General features: G+C 37.0%; 30 non-coding genes and 1 pseudogene across 30 annotated transcripts; all 31 read right to left on the bottom strand.

Moving 5' to 3' along the window:
* Positions 1 to 162: 162 nt before the first annotated feature.
* LOC136695937 (U4 spliceosomal RNA) lies at positions 163 to 303 on the bottom strand. Its single transcript, XR_010802519.1, has one exon. It is a non-coding gene; the product is annotated as a U4 spliceosomal RNA (small nuclear RNA).
* A 407-nt stretch (positions 304 to 710) lies between these two features.
* On the bottom strand, positions 711 to 853 carry LOC136695957 (U4 spliceosomal RNA). Its single transcript, XR_010802535.1, has one exon. It is a non-coding gene; the product is annotated as a U4 spliceosomal RNA (small nuclear RNA).
* Positions 854 to 1,356: 503 nt separating this feature from the next.
* On the bottom strand, positions 1,357 to 1,497 carry LOC136695906 (U4 spliceosomal RNA). Its single transcript, XR_010802492.1, has one exon. It is a non-coding gene; the product is annotated as a U4 spliceosomal RNA (small nuclear RNA).
* A 389-nt stretch (positions 1,498 to 1,886) lies between these two features.
* LOC136695942 (U4 spliceosomal RNA) lies at positions 1,887 to 2,048 on the bottom strand (annotated as a pseudogene).
* A 501-nt stretch (positions 2,049 to 2,549) lies between these two features.
* Positions 2,550 to 2,690, bottom strand: LOC136695908 (U4 spliceosomal RNA). The gene has a single exon (XR_010802494.1). It is a non-coding gene; the product is annotated as a U4 spliceosomal RNA (small nuclear RNA).
* Positions 2,691 to 3,191: 501 nt separating this feature from the next.
* LOC136695861 (U4 spliceosomal RNA) lies at positions 3,192 to 3,332 on the bottom strand. Its single transcript, XR_010802449.1, has one exon. It is a non-coding gene; the product is annotated as a U4 spliceosomal RNA (small nuclear RNA).
* Positions 3,333 to 3,833: 501 nt separating this feature from the next.
* Positions 3,834 to 3,974, bottom strand: LOC136695907 (U4 spliceosomal RNA). Its single transcript, XR_010802493.1, has one exon. It is a non-coding gene; the product is annotated as a U4 spliceosomal RNA (small nuclear RNA).
* A 501-nt stretch (positions 3,975 to 4,475) lies between these two features.
* LOC136695911 (U4 spliceosomal RNA) lies at positions 4,476 to 4,616 on the bottom strand. The gene has a single exon (XR_010802497.1). It is a non-coding gene; the product is annotated as a U4 spliceosomal RNA (small nuclear RNA).
* Positions 4,617 to 5,117: 501 nt separating this feature from the next.
* On the bottom strand, positions 5,118 to 5,258 carry LOC136695860 (U4 spliceosomal RNA). Its single transcript, XR_010802448.1, has one exon. It is a non-coding gene; the product is annotated as a U4 spliceosomal RNA (small nuclear RNA).
* A 501-nt stretch (positions 5,259 to 5,759) lies between these two features.
* LOC136695887 (U4 spliceosomal RNA) lies at positions 5,760 to 5,900 on the bottom strand. Its single transcript, XR_010802474.1, has one exon. It is a non-coding gene; the product is annotated as a U4 spliceosomal RNA (small nuclear RNA).
* A 503-nt stretch (positions 5,901 to 6,403) lies between these two features.
* LOC136695898 (U4 spliceosomal RNA) lies at positions 6,404 to 6,544 on the bottom strand. Its single transcript, XR_010802485.1, has one exon. It is a non-coding gene; the product is annotated as a U4 spliceosomal RNA (small nuclear RNA).
* Positions 6,545 to 7,046: 502 nt separating this feature from the next.
* On the bottom strand, positions 7,047 to 7,187 carry LOC136695797 (U4 spliceosomal RNA). Its single transcript, XR_010802389.1, has one exon. It is a non-coding gene; the product is annotated as a U4 spliceosomal RNA (small nuclear RNA).
* A 503-nt stretch (positions 7,188 to 7,690) lies between these two features.
* LOC136695820 (U4 spliceosomal RNA) lies at positions 7,691 to 7,831 on the bottom strand. Its single transcript, XR_010802410.1, has one exon. It is a non-coding gene; the product is annotated as a U4 spliceosomal RNA (small nuclear RNA).
* Positions 7,832 to 8,333: 502 nt separating this feature from the next.
* On the bottom strand, positions 8,334 to 8,474 carry LOC136695871 (U4 spliceosomal RNA). Its single transcript, XR_010802459.1, has one exon. It is a non-coding gene; the product is annotated as a U4 spliceosomal RNA (small nuclear RNA).
* A 503-nt stretch (positions 8,475 to 8,977) lies between these two features.
* Positions 8,978 to 9,118, bottom strand: LOC136695796 (U4 spliceosomal RNA). Its single transcript, XR_010802388.1, has one exon. It is a non-coding gene; the product is annotated as a U4 spliceosomal RNA (small nuclear RNA).
* A 505-nt stretch (positions 9,119 to 9,623) lies between these two features.
* Positions 9,624 to 9,764, bottom strand: LOC136695795 (U4 spliceosomal RNA). Its single transcript, XR_010802387.1, has one exon. It is a non-coding gene; the product is annotated as a U4 spliceosomal RNA (small nuclear RNA).
* A 501-nt stretch (positions 9,765 to 10,265) lies between these two features.
* LOC136695877 (U4 spliceosomal RNA) lies at positions 10,266 to 10,406 on the bottom strand. The gene has a single exon (XR_010802464.1). It is a non-coding gene; the product is annotated as a U4 spliceosomal RNA (small nuclear RNA).
* Positions 10,407 to 10,909: 503 nt separating this feature from the next.
* Positions 10,910 to 11,050, bottom strand: LOC136695835 (U4 spliceosomal RNA). The gene has a single exon (XR_010802425.1). It is a non-coding gene; the product is annotated as a U4 spliceosomal RNA (small nuclear RNA).
* A 502-nt stretch (positions 11,051 to 11,552) lies between these two features.
* Positions 11,553 to 11,693, bottom strand: LOC136695794 (U4 spliceosomal RNA). Its single transcript, XR_010802386.1, has one exon. It is a non-coding gene; the product is annotated as a U4 spliceosomal RNA (small nuclear RNA).
* Positions 11,694 to 12,196: 503 nt separating this feature from the next.
* Positions 12,197 to 12,337, bottom strand: LOC136695819 (U4 spliceosomal RNA). Its single transcript, XR_010802409.1, has one exon. It is a non-coding gene; the product is annotated as a U4 spliceosomal RNA (small nuclear RNA).
* A 503-nt stretch (positions 12,338 to 12,840) lies between these two features.
* On the bottom strand, positions 12,841 to 12,981 carry LOC136695839 (U4 spliceosomal RNA). Its single transcript, XR_010802429.1, has one exon. It is a non-coding gene; the product is annotated as a U4 spliceosomal RNA (small nuclear RNA).
* Positions 12,982 to 13,484: 503 nt separating this feature from the next.
* On the bottom strand, positions 13,485 to 13,625 carry LOC136695818 (U4 spliceosomal RNA). The gene has a single exon (XR_010802408.1). It is a non-coding gene; the product is annotated as a U4 spliceosomal RNA (small nuclear RNA).
* Positions 13,626 to 14,128: 503 nt separating this feature from the next.
* On the bottom strand, positions 14,129 to 14,269 carry LOC136695838 (U4 spliceosomal RNA). The gene has a single exon (XR_010802428.1). It is a non-coding gene; the product is annotated as a U4 spliceosomal RNA (small nuclear RNA).
* A 501-nt stretch (positions 14,270 to 14,770) lies between these two features.
* Positions 14,771 to 14,911, bottom strand: LOC136695870 (U4 spliceosomal RNA). The gene has a single exon (XR_010802458.1). It is a non-coding gene; the product is annotated as a U4 spliceosomal RNA (small nuclear RNA).
* Positions 14,912 to 15,414: 503 nt separating this feature from the next.
* On the bottom strand, positions 15,415 to 15,555 carry LOC136695889 (U4 spliceosomal RNA). The gene has a single exon (XR_010802476.1). It is a non-coding gene; the product is annotated as a U4 spliceosomal RNA (small nuclear RNA).
* Positions 15,556 to 16,061: 506 nt separating this feature from the next.
* Positions 16,062 to 16,202, bottom strand: LOC136695875 (U4 spliceosomal RNA). Its single transcript, XR_010802462.1, has one exon. It is a non-coding gene; the product is annotated as a U4 spliceosomal RNA (small nuclear RNA).
* A 502-nt stretch (positions 16,203 to 16,704) lies between these two features.
* On the bottom strand, positions 16,705 to 16,845 carry LOC136695817 (U4 spliceosomal RNA). The gene has a single exon (XR_010802407.1). It is a non-coding gene; the product is annotated as a U4 spliceosomal RNA (small nuclear RNA).
* A 502-nt stretch (positions 16,846 to 17,347) lies between these two features.
* LOC136695781 (U4 spliceosomal RNA) lies at positions 17,348 to 17,488 on the bottom strand. Its single transcript, XR_010802372.1, has one exon. It is a non-coding gene; the product is annotated as a U4 spliceosomal RNA (small nuclear RNA).
* Positions 17,489 to 17,991: 503 nt separating this feature from the next.
* Positions 17,992 to 18,134, bottom strand: LOC136695909 (U4 spliceosomal RNA). Its single transcript, XR_010802495.1, has one exon. It is a non-coding gene; the product is annotated as a U4 spliceosomal RNA (small nuclear RNA).
* A 503-nt stretch (positions 18,135 to 18,637) lies between these two features.
* On the bottom strand, positions 18,638 to 18,778 carry LOC136695842 (U4 spliceosomal RNA). Its single transcript, XR_010802431.1, has one exon. It is a non-coding gene; the product is annotated as a U4 spliceosomal RNA (small nuclear RNA).
* A 504-nt stretch (positions 18,779 to 19,282) lies between these two features.
* LOC136695793 (U4 spliceosomal RNA) lies at positions 19,283 to 19,423 on the bottom strand. Its single transcript, XR_010802385.1, has one exon. It is a non-coding gene; the product is annotated as a U4 spliceosomal RNA (small nuclear RNA).
* Positions 19,424 to 19,838: the final 415 nt, after the last annotated feature.

Raw genomic sequence — 19,838 nt, 5'->3', positions numbered from 1 at the left:
TCACTAAGATTGACATATGTAAATAAGCCGATTTGAGCTTAGATCTAGTCTCAAGTGGGCAATTATATGTACAAAACTGAATATCAAAACAGTAACAGAAGAAAAAGCAGAAATCTAAGTAAACTACCACAAAATCATTTTGGTTTTACATAAAACTTACACTAAAAAAAAACAATATCAAAAATTGCCAAGGCTGACTATATTTCAAGTCATCTCAGCAGGGTATTGGGTAAAGTTTTCAATCAGCAATAATCGCGTCTCAGATTAACCTCATAGACTACGATATTGCCTCTGCAAAAGAATGCTAGAAACGACCACAAGCACAAAGGCACACATTTTGTCCTGAGAACTTCAGGGATGGTGACCTATTCTGCAGTATATGCAAATGAGATCAACTGGGATTTGGGTCAGATCCCACCTGGTCGAAAATCTGTGCAACAACACATATTACCTTACTTATGACAACTACTCAGATTCACCTCAGAGTATGATTTTGCTACTGCAAAAGACCACTGGAACTGACCCCTAAAATATCAACACAAATGCTGCGGTCACTAAGATCGACATATGTAAATAAGCCGATTTGAGCTTAGATCTAGTCTCAAGTGGGCAATTATATGTACAAAACTGAATATCAAAACAGTAACAGAAGAAAAAGCAGAAATCTAAGTAAACTACCACAAAATCATTTTTGTTTTACATAAAACTTACACTAAAAAAAACAATATCAAAAATTGTCAAGGCTGACTATATTTCAAGTCATCCCAGCAGGGTATTGGGTAAAGTTTTCAATCAGCAATAATAGCGTCTCAGATTAACCTCATAGACTACGATATTGCCTCTGCGAAAGAATGCTAGAAACGACCACAAGCACAAAGGCACACATTTTGTCCTGAGAACTTCAGGGATGGTGACCTGTTCTGCAGTATATGCAAATGAGATCAACTGGGATTTGGGTCAGATCCCACCTGGTCGAAAATCTGTGCAACAACACATATTACCTTACTTATGACCACTACTCAGATTCACCTCACAGAGTATGATTTTGCTACTGCAAAAGACCACTGGAACTGACCCCTAAAATATCAACACAAATGCTGTGGTCACTAAGATTGACATATGTAAATAAGCCGATTTGAGCTTAGATCTAGTCTCAAGTGGGCAATTATATGTACAAAACTGAAGATCAAAACAGTAACAGAAGAAAAAGCAGAAATCTAAGTAAACTACCACAAAATCATTTTTGTTTTACATAAAACTTACACTAAAAAAAACAATAAATCATCAGAAACTACCATCAGTTAACACTGCATACAAAACAGACAGCGTAATCTTTTTTTCATAAACAATATCTAGTCTCAAGCGAGACTATCAAAAATTGCCAAGGCTGACTATATTTCAAGTCATCCCAGCAGGGTATTGGGGAAAGTTTTCAATCAGCAATAATCGCGTCTTGGACTAACCTCATAGACTACGATATTGCCTCTGCGAAAGAATGCTAGAAACGACCACAAGCACAAAGGCACACATTTTGTCCTGAGAACTTCAGGGATGGTGACCTATTCTGCAGTATATGCAAATGAGATCAACTGGGATTTGGGTCAGATCCCACCTGGTCGAAAATCTGTGCAACAACACATATTACCTTACTTATGACAACTACTCAGATTCACCTCAGAGTATGATTTTGCTACTGCAAAAGACCACTGGAACTGACCCCTAAAATATCAACACAAATGCTGCGGTCACTAAGATTGACATATGTAAATAAGCCGATTTGAGCTTAGATCTAGTCTCAAGTGAGCAATTATATGTACAAAACTGAATATCAAAACAGTAACAGAAGAAAAAGCAGAAATCTAAGTAAACTACCACAAAATCATTTTTGTTTTACATAAAACTTACACTAAAAAAAAACAATATCAAAAATTGCCAAGGCTGACTATATTTCAAGTCATCCCAGCAGGGTATTGGGTAAAGTTTTCAATCAGCAATAATAGCGTCTCAGATTAACCTCATAGACTACGATATTGCCTCTGCGAAAGAATGCTAGAAACGACCACGAGCACAAAGGCACACATTTTGTCCTGAGAACTTCAGGGATGGTGACCTGTTCTGCAGTATATGCAAATGAGATCAACTGGGATTTGGGTCAGATCCCACCTGGTCGAAAATCTGTGCAACAACACATATTACCTTACTTATGACCACTACTCAGATTCACCTCAGAGTATGATTTTGCTACTGCAAAAGACCACTGGAACTGACCCCTAAAATATCAACACAAATGCTGTGGTCACTAAGATTGACATATGTAAATAAGCCGATTTGAGCTTAGATCTAGTCTCAAGTGGGCAATTATATGTACAAAACTGAATATCAAAACAGTAACAGAAGAAAAAGCAGAAATCTAAGTGAACTACCACAAAATCATTTTTGTTTTACATAAAACTTACACAAAAAAAAACAATAAATCATCAGAAACTACCATCAGTTAACACTGCATACAAAACAGACAGCGTAATCTTTTTTTCATAAACAATATCTAGTCTCAAGCAAGACGATCAAAAATTGCCAAGGCTGACTATATTTCAAGTCATCCCAGAAGGGTATTGGGTAAAATTTTCAATCAGCAATAATCGCGTCTCGGATTAACCTCATAGACTACGATATTGCCTCTGCGAAAGAATGCTAGAAACGACCACAAGCACAAAGGCACACATTTTGTCCTGAGAACTTCAGGGATGGTGACCTATTCTGCAGTATATGCAAATGAGATCAACTGGGATTTGGGTCAGATCCCACCTGGTCGAAAATCTGTGCAACAACACATATTACCTTACTTATGACCACTACTCAGATTCACCTCAGAGTATGATTTTGCTACTGCAAAATACCACTGGAACTGACCCCTAAAATATCAACACAAATGCTGTGGTCACTAAGATTGACATATGTAAATAAGCCGATTTGAGCTTAGATCTAGTCTCAAGTGGGCAATTATATGTACAAAACTGAATATCAAAACAGTAACAGAAAAAAAAGCAGAAATCTAAGTGAACTACCACAAAATCATTTTTGTTTTACATAAAACTTACACAAAAAAAAACAATAAATCATCAGAAACTACCATCAGTTAACACTGCATACAAAACAGACAGCGTAATCTTTTTTTCATAAACAATATCTAGTCTCAAGCAAGACGATCAAAAATTGCCAAGGCTGACTATATTTCAAGTCATCCCAGCAGGGTATTGGGTAAAGTTTTCAATCAGCAATAATCGCGTCTCGGATTAACCTCATAGACTACGATATTGCCTCTGCGAAAGAATGCTAGAAACGACCACAAGCACAAAGGCACACATTTTGTCCTGAGAACTTCAGGGATGGTGACCTATTCTGCAGTATATGCAAATGAGATCAACTGGGATTTGGGTCAGATCCCACCTGGTCGAAAATCTGTGCAACAACACATATTACCTTACTTATGACCACTACTCAGATTCACCTCAGAGTATGATTTTGCTACTGCAAAAGACCACTGGAACTGACCCCTAAAATATCAACACAAATGCTGTGGTCACTAAGATTGACATATGTAAATAAGCCGATTTGAGCTTAGATCTAGTCTCAAGTGGGCAATTATATGTACAAAACTGAAGATCAAAACAGTAACAGAAGAAAAAGCAGAAATCTAAGTGAACTACCACAAAATCATTTTTGTTTTACATAAAACTTACACAAAAAAAAACAATAAATCATCAGAAACTACCATCAGTTAACACTGCATACAAAACAGACAGCGTAATCTTTTTTTCATAAACAATATCTAGTCTCAAGCAAGACGATCAAAAATTGCCAAGGCTGACTATATTTCAAGTCATCCCAGAAGGGTATTGGGTAAAATTTTCAATCAGCAATAATCGCGTCTCGGATTAACCTCATAGACTACGATATTGCCTCTGCGAAAGAATGCTAGAAACGACCACAAGCACAAAGGCACACATTTTGTCCTGAGAACTTCAGGGATGGTGACCTGTTCTGCAGTATATGCAAATGAGATCAACTGGGATTTGGGTCAGATCCCACCTGGTCGAAAATCTGTGCAACAACACATATTACCTTACTTATGACCACTACTCAGATTCACCTCAGAGTATGATTTTGCTACTGCAAAAGACCACTGGAACTGACCCCTAAAATATCAACACAAATGCTGTGGTCACTAAGATTGACATATGTAAATAAGCCGATTTGAGCTTAGATCTAGTCTCAAGTGGGCAATTATATGTACAAAACTGAATATCAAAACAGTAACAGAAGAAAAAGCAGAAATCTAAGTGAACTACCACAAAATCATTTTTGTTTTACATAAAACTTACACAAAAAAAAACAATAAATCATCAGAAACTACCATCAGTTAACACTGCATACAAAACAGACAGCGTAATCTTTTTTTCATAAACAATATCTAGTCTCAAGCAAGACGATCAAAAATTGCCAAGGCTGACTATATTTCAAGTCATCCCAGAAGGATATTGGGTAAAATTTTCAATCAGCAATAATCGCGTCTCGGATTAACCTCATAGACTACGATATTGCCTCTGCGAAAGAATGCTAGAAACGACCACAAGCACAAAGGCACACATTTTGTCCTGAGAACTTCAGGGATGGTGACCTATTCTGCAGTATATGCAAATGAGATCAACTGGGATTTGGGTCAGATCCCACCTGGTCGAAAATCTGTGCAACAACACATATTACCTTACTTATGACCACTACTCAGATTCACCTCAGAGTATGATTTTGCTACTGCAAAAGACCACTGGAACTGACCCCTAAAATATCAACACAAATGCTGTGGTCACTAAGATTGACATATGTAAATAAGCCGATTTGAGCTTAGATCTAGTCTCAAGTGGGCAATTATATGTACAAAACTGAATATCAAAACAGTAACAGAAAAAAAAGCAGAAATCTAAGTGAACTACCACAAAATCATTTTTGTTTTACATAAAACTTACACAAAAAAAAACAATAAATCATCAGAAACTACCATCAGTTAACACTGCATACAAAACAGACAGCGTAATCTTTTTTTCATAAACAATATCTAGTCTCAAGCAAGACGATCAAAAATTGCCAAGGCTGACTATATTTCAAGTCATCCCAGCAGGGTATTGGGTAAAGTTTTCAATCAGCAATAATCGCGTCTCGGATTAACCTCATAGACTACGATATTGCCTCTGCGAAAGAATGCTAGAAACGACCACAAGCACAAAGGCACACATTTTGTCCTGAGAACTTCAGGGATGGTGACCTATTCTGCAGTATATGCAAATGAGATCAACTGGGATTTGGGTCAGATCCCACCTGGTCGAAAATCTGTGCAACAACACATATTACCTTACTTATGACCACTACTCAGATTCACCTCAGAGTATGATTTTGCTACTGCAAAAGACCACTGGAACTGACCCCTAAAATATCAACACAAATGCTGTGGTCACTAAGATTGACATATGTAAATAAGCCGATTTGAGCTTAGATCTAGTCTCAAGTGGGCAATTATATGTACAAAACTGAAGATCAAAACAGTAACAGAAGAAAAAGCAGAAATCTAAGTGAACTACCACAAAATCATTTTTGTTTTACATAAAACTTACACAAAAAAAAACAATAAATCATCAGAAACTACCATCAGTTAACACTGCATACAAAACAGACAGCATAATCTTTTTTTCATAAACAATATCTAGTCTCAAGCGAGACTATCAAAAATTGCCAAGGCTGACTATATTTCAAGTCATCCCAGCAGGGTATTGGGTAAAGTTTCCAATCAGCAATAATCGCGTCTCGGACTAACCTCATAGACTACGATATTGCCTCTGCGAAAGAATGCTAGAAACGACCACAAGCACAAAGGCACACATTTTGTCCTGAGAACTTCAGGGATGGTGACCAATTCTGCAGTATATGCAAATGAGATCAACTGGGATTTGGGTCAGATCCCACCTGGTCGAAAATCTGTGCAACAACACATATTACCTTACTTATGACAACTACTCAGATTCACCTCAGAGTATGATTTTGCTACTGCAAAAGACCACTGGAACTGACCCCTAAAATATCAACACAAATGCTGCGGTCACTAAGATTGACATATGTAAATAAGCCGATTTGAGCTTAGATCTAGTCTCAAGTGGGCAATTATATGTACAAAACTGAATATCAAAACAGTAACAGAAGAAAATGAAGAAATCTAAGTAAACTACCACAAAATCATTTTTGTTTTACATAAAACTTACACTAAAAAAAAAACAATAAATCATCAGAAACTACCATCAGTTAACACTGCATACAAAACAGACGGCGTAACTTTTCTTTCATAAACAATATCTAGTCTCAAGCGAGACTATCAAAAATTGCCAAGGCTGATTATATTTCAAGTCATCCCAGCAGAGTATTGGGTAAAGTTTTCAATCAGCAATAATCGCGTCTCGGATTAACCTCATAGACTACGATATTGCCTCTGCGAAAGAATGCTAGAAACGACCACAAGCACAAAGGCACATATTTTGTCCTGAGAACTTCAGGGATGGTGACCAATTCTGCAGTATATGCAAATGAGATCAACTGGGATTTGGGTCAGATCCCACCTGGTCGAAAATCTGTGCAACAACACATATTACCTTACTTATGACCACTACTCAGATTCACCTCAGAGTATGATTTTGCTACTGCAAAAGACTACTGGAACTGACCCCTAAAATATCAACACAAATGCTGTGGTCACTAAGATTGACATATGTAAATAAGCCGATTTGAGCTTAGATCTAGTCTCAAGTGGGCAATTATATGTACAAAACTGAATATCAAAACAGTAACAGAAGAAAAAGCAGAAATCTAAGTGAACTACCACAAAATCATTTTTGTTTTACATAAAACTTACACAAAAAAAAAACAATAAATCATCAGAAACTACCATAAGTTAACACTGCATACAAAACAGACAGCGTAATCTTTTTTTCATAAACAATATCTAGTCTCAAGCGAGACTATCAAAAATTGCCAAGGCTGACTATATTTCAAGTCATCCCAGCAGGGTATTGGGTAAAGTTTTCAATCAGCAATAATCGCGTCTCGGATTAACCTCATAGACTACGATATTGCCTCTGCGAAAGAATGCTAGAAACGACCACAAGCACAAAGGCACACATTTTGTCCTGAGAACTTCAGGGATGGTGACCTATTCTGCAGTATATGCAAATGAGATTAACTGGGATTTGGGTCAGATCCCACCTGGTCGAAAATCTGTGCAGCAACACATAATACCTTACTTATGACCACTACTCAGATTCACCTCAGAGTATGATTTTGCTACTGCAAAAGACCACTGGAACTGACCCCTAAAATATCAACACAAATGCTGTGGTCACTAAGATTGACATATGTAAATAAGCCAATTTGAGCTTAGATCTAGTCTCAAGTGGGCAATTATATGTACAAAACTGAATATCAAAACAGTAACAGAAGAAAATGAAGAAATCTAAGTAAACTACCACAAAATCATTTTTGTTTTACATAAAACTTACACTAAAAAAAAAACAATAAATCATCAGAAACTACCATCAGTTAACACTGCATACAAAACAGATGGCGTAACTTTTCTTTCATAAACAATATCTAGTCTCAAGCGAGACTATCAAAAATTGCCAAGGCTGACTATATTTCAAGTCATCCCAGCAGAGTATTGGGTAAAGTTTTCAATCAGCAATAATCGCGTCTCGGATTAACCTCATAGACTACGATATTGCCTCTGCGAAAGAATGCTAGAAACGACCACAAGCACAAAGGCACATATTTTGTCCTGAGAACTTCAGGGATGGTGACCAATTCTGCAGTATATGCAAATGAGATCAACTGGGATTTGGGTCAGATCCCACCTGGTCGAAAATCTGTGCAACAACACATATTACCTTACTTATGACCACTACTCAGATTCACCTCAGAGTATGATTTTGCTACTGCAAAAGACTACTGGAACTGACCCCTAAAATATCAACACAAATGCTGTGGTCAGTAAGATTGACATATGTAAATAAGCCGATTTGAGCTTAGATCTAGTCTCAAGTGGGCAATTATATGTACAAAACTGAATATCAAAACAGTAACAGAAGAAAAAGCAGAAATCTAAGTGAACTACCACAAAATCATTTTTGTTTTACATAAAACTTACACAAAAAAAAAACAATAAATCATCAGAAAATACCATAAGTTAACACTGCATACAAAACAGACAGCGTAATCTTTTTTTCATAAACAATATCTAGTCTCAAGCGAGACTATCAAAAATTGCCAAGGCTGATTATATTTCAAGTCATCCCAGCAGGGTATTGGGTAAAGTTTTCAATCAGCAATAATCGTGTCTCGGATTAACCTCATAGACTACGATATTGCCTCTGCGAAAGAATGCTAGAAACGACCACAAGCACAAAGGCACACATTTTGTCCTGAGAACTTCAGGGATGGTGACCTATTCTGCAGTATATGCAAATGAGATCAACTGGGATTTGGGTCAGATCCCACCTGGTCGAAAATCTGTGCAGCAACACATAATACCTTACTTATGACCACTACTCAGATTCACCTCAGAGTATGATTTTGCTACTGCAAAAGACCACTGGAACTGACCCCTAAAATATCAACACAAATGCTGTGGTCACTAAGATTGACATATGTAAATAAGCCGATTTGAGCTTAGATCTAGTCTCAAGTGGGCAATTATATGTACAAAACTGAATATCAAAACAGTAACAGAAGAAAATGAAGAAATCTAAGTAAACTACCACAAAATCATTTTTGTTTTACATAAAACTTACACTAAAAAAAAAACAATAAATCATCAGAAACTACCATCAGTTAACACTGCATACAAAACAGATGGCGTAAGTTTTCTTTCATAAACAATATCTAGTCTCAAGCGAGACTATCAAAAATTGCCAAGGCTGACTATATTTCAAGTCATCCCAGCAGGGTATTGGGTAAAGTTTTCAATCAGCAATAATCGCGTCTCGGATTAACCTCATAGACTACGATATTGCCTCTGCGAAAGAATGCTAGAAACGACCACAAGCACAAAGGCACACATTTTGTCCTGAGAACTTCAGGGATGGTGACCAATTCTGCAGTATATGCAAATGAGATCAACTGGGATTTGGGTCAGATCCCACCTGGTCGAAAATCTGTGCAACAACACATATTACCTTACTTATGACCACTACTCAGATTCACCTCACAGAGTATGATTTTGCTACTGCAAAAGACCACTGGAACTGACCCCTAAAATATCAACACAAATGCTGTGGTCACTAAGATTGACATATGTAAATAAGCCGATTTGAGCTTAGATCTAGTCTCAAGTGGGCAATTATATGTACAAAACTGAATATCAAAACAGTAACAGAAGAAAAAGCAGAAATCTAAGTAAACTACCACAAAATCATTTTTGTTTTACATAAAACTTACACTAAAAAAAAACCAATAAATCATTAGAAACTACCATCAGTTAACACTGCATACAAAACATACGGCGTAACTTTTCTTTCATAAACAATATCTAGTCTCAAGCGAGACTATCAAAAATTGCCAAGGCTGACTATATTTCAAGTCATCCCAGCAGGGTATTGGGTAAAGTTTTCAATCAGCAATAATCGCGTCTCGGATTAACCTCATAGACTACGATATTGCCTCTGCGAAAGAATGCTAGAAACGACCACAAGCACAAAGGCACATATTTTGTCCTGAGAACTTCAGGGATGGTGACCAATTCTGCAGTATATGCAAATGAGATCAACTGGGATTTGGGTCAGATCCCACCTGGTCGAAAATCTGTGCAACAACACATATTACCTTACTTATGACCACTACTCAGATTCACCTCAGAGTATGATTTTGCTACTGCAAAATCTACTGGAACTGACCCCTAAAATATCAACACAAATGCTGTGGTCACTAAGATTGACATATGTAAATAAGCCGATTTGAGCTTAGATCTAGTCTCAAGTGGGCAATTATATGTACAAAACTGAATATCAAAACAGTAACAGAAAAAAAAGCAGAAATCTAAGTGAACTACCACAAAATCATTTTTGTTTTACATAAAACTTACACAAAAAAAAAACAATAAATCATCAGAAACTACCATAAGCTAACACTGCATACAAAACAGACAGCGTAATCTTTTTTTCATAAACAATATCTAGTCTCAAGCGAGACTATCAAAAAATGCCAAGGCTGACTATATTTCAAGTCATCCCAGCAGGGTATTGGGTAAAGTTTTCAATCAGCAATAATCGCGTCTCGGATTAACCTCATAGACTACGATATTGCCTCTGCGAAAGAATGCTAGAAACGACCACAAGCACAAAGGCACATATTTTGTCCTGAGAACTTCAGGGATGGTGACCAATTCTGCAGTATATGCAAATGAGATCAACTGGGATTTGGGTCAGATCCCACCTGGTCGAAAATCTGTGCAACAACACATATTACCTTACTTATGACCACTACTCAGATTCACCTCAGAGTATGATTTTGCTACTGCAAAAGACTACTGGAACTGACCCCTAAAATATCAACACAAATGCTGTGGTCACTAAGATTGACATATGTAAATAAGCCAATTTGAGCTTAGATCTAGTCTCAAGTGGGCAATTATATGTACAAAACTGAATATCAAAACAGTAACAGAAGAAAATGAAGAAATCTAAGTAAACTACCACAAAATCATTTTTGTTTTACATAAAACTTACACTAAAAAAAAAACAATAAATCATCAGAAACTACCATCAGTTAACACTGCATACAAAACAGACGGCGTAACTTTTCTTTCATAAACAATATCTAGTCTCAAGCGAGACTATCAAAAATTGCCAAGGCTGACTATATTTCAAGTCATCCCAGCAGAGTGTTGGGTAAAGTTTTCAATCAGCAATAATCGCGTCTCGGATTAACCTCATAGACTACGATATTGCCTCTGCGAAAGAATGCTAGAAACGACCACAAGCACAAAGGCACATATTTTGTCCTGAGAACTTCAGGGATGGTGACCAATTCTGCAGTATATGCAAATGAGATCAACTGGGATTTGGGTCAGATCCCACCTGGTCGAAAATCTGTGCAACAACACATATTACCTTACTTATGACCACTACTCAGATTCACCTCAGAGTATGATTTTGCTATTGCAAAAGACTACTGGAACTGACCCCTAAAATATCAACACAAATGCTGTGGTCACTAAGATTGACATATGTAAATAAGCCGATTTGAGCTTAGATCTAGTCTCAAGTGGGCAATTATATGTACAAAACTGAATATCAAAACAGTAACAGAAGAAAAAGCAGAAATCTAAGTGAACTACCACAAAATCATTTTTGTTTTACATAAAACTTACACAAAAAAAAAACAATAAATCATCAGAAACTACCATAAGTTAACACTGCATACAAAACAGACAGCGTAATCTTTTTTTCATAAACAATATCTAGTCTCAAGCGAGACTATCAAAAATTGCCAAGGCTGACTATATTTCAAGTCATCCCAGCAGGGTATTGGGTAAAGTTTTCAATCAGCAATAATCGCGTCTCGGATTAACCTCATAGACTACGATATTGCCTCTGCGAAAGAATGCTAGAAACGACCACAAGCACAAAGGCACACATTTTGTCCTGAGAACTTCAGGGATGGTGACCTATTCTGCAGTATATGCAAATGAGATCAACTGGGATTTGGGTCAGATCCCACCTGGTCGAAAATCTGTGCAGCAACACATAATACCTTACTTATGACCACTACTCAGATTCACCTCAGAGTATGATTTTGCTACTGCAAAAGACCACTGGAACTGACCCCTAAAATATCAACACAAATGCTGTGGTCACTAAGATTGACATATGTAAATAAGCCGATTTGAGCTTAGATCTAGTCTCAAGTGGGCAATTATATGTACAAAACTGAATATCAAAACAGTAACAGAAGAAAATGAAGAAATCTAAGTAAACTACCACAAAATCATTTTTGTTTTACATAAAACTTACACTAAAAAAAAAACAATAAATCATCAGAAACTACCATCAGTTAACACTGCATACAAAACAGATGGCGTAACTTTTCTTTCATAAACAATATCTAGTCTCAAGCGAGACTATCAAAAATTGCCAAGGCTGACTATATTTCAAGTCATCCCAGCAGAGTATTGGGTAAAGTTTTCAATCAGCAATAATCGCGTCTCGGATTAACCTCATAGACTACGATATTGCCTCTGCGAAAGAATGCTAGAAACGACCACAAGCACAAAGGCACACATTTTGTCCTGAGAACTTCAGGGATGGTGACCAATTCTGCAGTATATGCAAATGAGATCAACTGGGATTTGGGTCAGATCCCACCTGGTCGAAAATCTGTGCAACAACACATATTACCTTACTTATGACCACTACTCAGATTCACCTCACAGAGTATGATTTTGCTACTGCAAAAGACCACTGGAACTGACCCCTAAAATATCAACACAAATGCTGTGGTCACTAAGATTGACATATGTAAATAAGCCGATTTGAGCTTAGATCTAGTCTCAAGTGGGCAATTATATGTACAAAACTGAAGATCAAAACAGTAACAGAAGAAAAAGCAGAAATCTAAGTGAACTACCACAAAATCATTTTGGTTTTACATAAAACTTACACAAAAAAAAACAATAAATCATCAGAAACTACCATCAGTTAACACTGCATACAAAACAGACAGCGTAATCTTTTTTTCATAAACAATATCTAGTCTCAAGCGAGACTATCAAAAATTGCCAAGGCTGACTATATTTCAAGTCATCCCTGCAGGGTATTGGGTAAAGTTTTCAATCAGCAATAATCGCGTCTCGGATTAACCTCATAGACTACGATATTGCCTCTGCGAAAGAATGCTAGAAACGACCACAAGCACAAAGGCACACATTTTGTCCTGAGAACTTCAGGGATGGTGACCTATTCTGCAGTATATGCAAATGAGATCAACTGGGATTTGGGTCAGATCCCACCTGGTCGAAAATCTGTGCAGCAACACATATTACCTTACTTATGACCACTACTCAGATTCACCTCAGAGTATGATTTTGCTACTGCAAAAGACCACTGGAACTGACCCCTAAAATATCAACACAAATGCTGTGGTCACTAAGATTGACATATGTAAATAAGCCGATTTGAGCTTAGATCTAGTCTCAAGTGGGCAATTATATGTACAAAACTGAATATCAAAACAGTAACAGAAGAAAGTGAAGAAATCTAAGTAAACTACCACAAAATCATTTTTGTTTTACATAAAACTTACACTAAAAAAAAAACAATAAATCATCAGAAACTACCATCAGTTAACACTGCATACAAAACAGATGGCGTAACTTTTCTTTCATAAACAATATCTAGTCTCAAGCGAGACTATCAAAAATTGCCAAGGCTGACTATATTTCAAGTCATCCCAGCAGAGTATTGGGTAAAGTTTTCAATCAGCAATAATCGCGTCTCGGATTAACCTCATAGACTACGATATTGCCTCTGCGAAAGAATGCTAGAAACGACCACAAGCACAAAGGCACACATTTTGTCCTGAGAACTTCAGGGATGGTGACCAATTCTGCAGTATATGCAAATGAGATCAACTGGGATTTGGGTCAGATCCCACCTGGTCGAAAATCTGTGCAACAACACATATTACCTTACTTATGACCACTACTCAGATTCACCTCACAGAGTATGATTTTGCTACTGCAAAAGACCACTGGAACTGACCCCTAAAATATCAACACAAATGCTGTGGTCACTAAGATTGACATATGTAAATAAGCCGATTTGAGCTTAGATCTAGTCTCAAGTGGGCAATTATATGTACAAAACTGAAGATCAAAACAGTAACAGAAGAAAAAGCAGAAATCTAAGTGAACTACCACAAAATCATTTTTGTTTTACATAAAACTTACCCAAAAAAAAACAATAAATCATCAGAAACTACCATCAGTTAACACTGCATACAAAACAGACAGCGTAATCTTTTTTTCATAAACAATATCTAGTCTCAAGCGAGACTATCAAAAATTGCCAAGGCTGACTATATTTCAAGTCATCCCTGCAGGGTATTGGGTAAAGTTTTCAATCAGCAATAATCGCGTCTCGGATTAACCTCATAGACTACGATATTGCCTCTGCGAAAGAATGCTAGAAACGACCACAAGCACAAAGGCACATATTTTGTCCTGAGAACTTCAGGGATGGTGACCAATTCTGCAGTATATGCAAATGAGATCAACTGGGATTTGGGTCAGATCCCACCTGGTCGAAAATCTGTGCAACAACACATATTACCTTACTTATGACCACTACTCAGATTCACCTCAGAGTATGATTTTGCTACTGCAAAAGACTACTGGAACTGACCCCTAAAATATCAACACAAATGCTGTGGTCACTAAGATTGACATATGTAAATAAGCCGATTTGAGCTTAGATCTAGTCTCAAGTGGGCAATTATATGTACAAAACTGAATATCAAAACAGTAACAGAAGAAAAAGCAGAAATCTAAGTGAACTACCACAAAATCATTTTTGTTTTACATAAAACTTACACAAAAAAAAACAATAAATCATCAGAAACTACCATCAGTTAACACTGCATACAAAACAGATGGCGTAACTTTTCTTTCATAAACAATATCTAGTCTCAAGCGAGACTATCAAAAATTGCCAAGGCTGACTATATTTCAAGTCATCCCAGCAGAGTATTGGGTAAAGTTTTCAATCAGCAACAATCGCGTCTCGGATTAACCTCATAGACTACGATATTGCCTCTGCGAAAGAATGCTAGAAACGACCACAAGCACAAAGGCACACATTTTGTCCTGAGAACTTCAGGGATGGTGACCAATTCTGCAGTATATGCAAATGAGATCAACTGGGATTTGGGTCAGATCCCACCTGGTCGAAAATCTGTGCAACAACACATATTACCTTACTTATGACCACTACTCAGATTCACCTCACAGAGTATGATTTTGCTACTGCAAAAGACCACTGGAACTGACCCCTAAAATATCAACACAAATGCTGTGGTCACTAAGATTGACATATGTAAATAAGCCGATTTGAGCTTAGATCTAGTCTCAAGTGGGCAATTATATGTACAAAACTGAAGATCAAAACAGTAACAGAAGAAAAAGCAGAAATCTAAGTGAACTACCACAAAATCATTTTTGTTTTACATAAAACTTACAAAAAAAAAAACAATAAATCATCAGAAACTACCATCAGTTAACACTGCATACAAAACATACGGCGTAACTTTTCTTTCATAAACAATATCTAGTCTCAAGCGAGACTATCAAAAATTGCCAAGGCTGACTATATTTCAAGTCATCCCAGCAGGGTATTGGGTAAAGTTTTCAATCAGCAATAATTGCGTCTCGGATTAACCTCATAGACTACGATATTGCCTCTGCGAAAGAATGCTAGAAACGACCACAAGCACAAAGGCACACATTTTGTCCTGAGAACTTCAGGGATGGTGACCAATTCTGCAGTATATGCAAATGAGATCAACTGGGATTTGGGTCAGATCCCACCTGGTCGAAAATCTGTGCAACAACACATATTACCTTACTTATGACCACTACTCAGATTCACCTCACAGAGTATGATTTTGCTACTGCAAAAGACCACTGGAACTGACCCCTAAAATATCAACACAAATGCTGTGGTCACTAAGATTGACATATGTAAATAAGCCGATTTGAGCTTAGATCTAGTCTCAAGTGGGCAATTATATGTACAAAACTGAATATCAAAACAGTAACAGAAGAAAAAGCAGAAATCTAAGTAAACTACCACAAAATCATTTTTGTTTTAAATAAAACTTACACTAAAAAAAAAAACAATAAATCATTAGAAACTACCATCAGTTAACACTGCATACAAAACAGACGGCGTAATCTTTCTTTCATAAACAATATCTAGTCTCAAGCGAGACTATCAAAAATTGCCAAGGCTGACTATATTTCAAGTCATCCCAGCAGGGTATTGGGTAAAGTTTTCAATCAGCAATAATCGCGTCTTGGATTAACCTCATAGACTACGATATTGCCTCTGCGAAAGAATGCTAGAAACGACCACAAGCACAAAGGCACATATTTTGTCCTGAGAACTTCAGGGATGGTGACCAATTCTGCAGTATATGCAAATGAGATCAACTGGGATTTGGGTCAGATCCCACCTGGTCGAAAATCTGTGCAACAACACATATTACCTTACTTATGACCACTACTCAGATTCACCTCAGAGTATGATTTTGCTACTGCAAAAGACTACTGGAACTGACCCCTAAAATATCAACACAAATGCTGTGGTCACTAAGATTGACATATGTAAATAAGCCGATTTGAGCTTAGATCTAGTCTCAAGTGGGCAATTATATGTACAAAACTGAATATCAAAACAGTAACAGAAGAAAAAGCAGAAATCTAAGTGAACTACCACAAAATCATTTTTGTTTTACATAAAACTTACACAAAAAAAAAACAATAAATCATCAGAAACTACCATAAGTTAACACTGCATACAAAACAGACAGCGTAATCTTTTTTTCATAAACAATATCTAGTCTCAAGCGAGACTATCAAAAATTGCCAAGGCTGACTATATTTCAAGTCATCCCAGCAGAGTATTGGGTAAAGTTTTCAATCAGCAATAATCGCGTCTCGGATTAACCTCATAGACTACGATATTGCCTCTGCGAAAGAATGCTAGAAACGACCACAAGCACAAAGGCACACATTTTGTCCTGAGAACTTCAGGGATGGTGACCTATTCTGCAGTATATGCAAATGAGATCAACTGGGATTTGGGTCAGATCCCACCTGGTCGAAAATCTGTGCAGCAACACATAATACCTTACTTATGACCACTACTCAGATTCACCTCAGAGTATGATTTTGCTACTGCAAAAGACCACTGGAACTGACCCCTAAAATATCAACACAAATGCTGTGGTCACTAAGATTGACATATGTAAATAAGCCGATTTGAGCTTAGATCTAGTCTCAAGTGGGCAATTATATGTACAAAACTGAATATCAAAACAGTAACAGAAGAAAAAGCAGAAATCTAAGTGAACTACCACAAAATCATTTTTGTTTTACATAAAACTTACACTAAAAAAAAACAATAAATCATCAGAAACTACCATCAGTTAATACTGCATACAAAACAGACGGCGTAATCTTTCTTTCATAAACAATATCTAGTCTCAAGCGAGACTATCAAAAATTGCCAAGGCTGACTATATTTTAAGTCATCCCAGCAGGGTATTGGGTAAAGTTTTCAATCAGCAATAATCGCGTCTCGGATTAACCTCATAGACTACGATATTGCCTCTGCGAAAGAATGCTAGAAACGACCACAAGCACAAAGGCACACATTCTGTCCTGAGAACTTCAGGGATGGTGACCAATTCTGCAGTATATGCAAATGAGATCAACTGGGATTTGGGTCAGATCCCACCTGGTCGAAAAACTGTGCAACAACACATATTACCTTACTTATGACCACCACTCAGATTCACCTCAGAGTATGATTTTGCTACTGCAAAAGGCCACTGGAACTGACCCCTAAAATATCAACACAAATGCTGCGGTCACTAAGATTGACATATGTAAATAAGCCGATTTGAGCTTATATCTAGTCTCAAGTGGGCAATTACATGTACAAAACTGAATATCAAAACAGTAACAGAAGAAAATGCAGAAATCTAAGTAAACTACCACAAAATCATTTTTGTTTTACATAAAACTTACACTAAAAAAAAAACAATAAATCATCAGAAACTGCCATCAGTTAACACTGCATACAAAACAGACGGCGTAATTTTTCTTTCATAAACAATATCTAGTCTCAAGCGAGACTATCAAAAATTGCCAAGGCTGACTATATTTTAAGTCATCCCAGCAGGGTATTGGGTAAAGTTTTCAATCAGCAATAATCGCGTCTCGGATTAACCTCATTACGACTACGATATTGCCTCTGCGAAAGAATGCTAGAAACGACCACAAGCACAAAGGCACACATTCTGTCCTGAGAACTTCAGGGATGGTGACCAATTCTGCAGTATATGCAAATGAGATCAACTGGGATTTGGGTCAGATCCCACCTGGTCGAAAAACTGTGCAACAACACATATTACCTTACTTATGACCACTACTCAGATTCACCTCAGAGTATGATTTTGCTACTGCAAAAGGCCACTGGAACTGACCCCTAAAATATCAACACAAATGCTGTGGTCACTAAGATTGACATATGTAAATAAGCCGATTTGAGCTTATATCTAGTCTCAAGTGGGCAATTATATGTACAAAACTGAATATCAAAACAGTAACAGAAGAAAATGCAGAAATCTAAGTAAACTACCACAAAATCATTTTTGTTTTACATAAAACTTACACTAAAAAAAAAACAATAAATCATCAGAAACTACCATCAGCTAACACTGCATACAAAACAGACGGCGTAATCTTTCTTTCATAAACAATATCTAGTCTCAAGCGAGACTATCAAAAATTGCCAAGGCTGACTATATTTCAAGTCATCCCAGCAGGGTATTGGGTAAAGTTTTCAATCAGCAATAATCACGTCTCGGATTAACCTCATAGACTACGATATTGCCTCTGCGAAAGAATGCTAGAAACGACCACAAGCACAAAGGCACACATTTTGTCCTGAGAACTTCAGGGATGGTGACCAATTCTGCAGTATATGCAAATGAGATCAACTGGGATTTGGGTCAGATCCCACCTGGTCGAAAATCTGTGCAACAACACATATTACCTTACTTATGACCACTACTCAGATTCACCTCACAGAGTATGATTTTGCTACTGCAAAAGACCACTGGAACTGACCCCTAAAATATCAACACAAATGCTGTGGTCACTAAGATTGACATATGTAAATAAGCCGATTTGAGCTTAGATCTAGTCTCAAGTGGGCAATTATATGTACAAAACTGAATATCAAAACAGTAACAGAAGAAAAAGCAGAAATCTAAGTAAACTACCACAAAATCATTTTTGTTTTACATAAAACTTACACTAACAAAAAACAATAAATCATCAGAAACTACCATCAGTTAACACTGCATACAAAACAGACAGCGTAATCTTTTTTTCATAAACAATATCTAGTCTCAAGCGAGACTATCAAAAATTGCCAAGGCTGACTATATTTCAAGTCATCCCAGCAGGGTATTGGGTAAAGTTTTCAATCAGCAATAATCGCGTCTCGGATTAACCTCATAGACTACGATATTGCCTCTGCGAAAGAATGCTAGAAACGACCACAAGCACAAAGGCACACATTTTGTCCTGAGAACTTCAGGGATGGTGACCAATTCTGCAGTATATGCAAATGAGATCAACTGGGATTTGGGTCAGATCCCACCTGGTCGAAAAACTGTGCAACAACACATATTAGCTTACTTATGACCACTACTCAGATTCACCTCACAGAGTATGATTTTGCTACTGCAAAAGACCACTGGAACTGACCCCTAAAATATCAACACAAATGCTGTGGTCACTAAGATTGACATATGTAAATAAGCCGATTTGAGCTTAGATCTAGTCTCAAGTGGGCAATTATATGTACAAAACTGAATATCAAAACAGTAACAGAAGAAAAAGCAGAAATCTAAGTAAACTACCACAAAATCATTTTTGTTTTACATAAAACTTACACAAA

This window comes from Hoplias malabaricus, chromosome 4 (assembly GCF_029633855.1).
Source record: "Hoplias malabaricus isolate fHopMal1 chromosome 4, fHopMal1.hap1, whole genome shotgun sequence".
Taxonomy (NCBI): Eukaryota; Metazoa; Chordata; class Actinopteri; order Characiformes; family Erythrinidae; genus Hoplias; species Hoplias malabaricus.
Note: the sequence above shows the minus strand (reverse complement) of the source record. Positions and strands in the feature narration are given on the sequence as shown.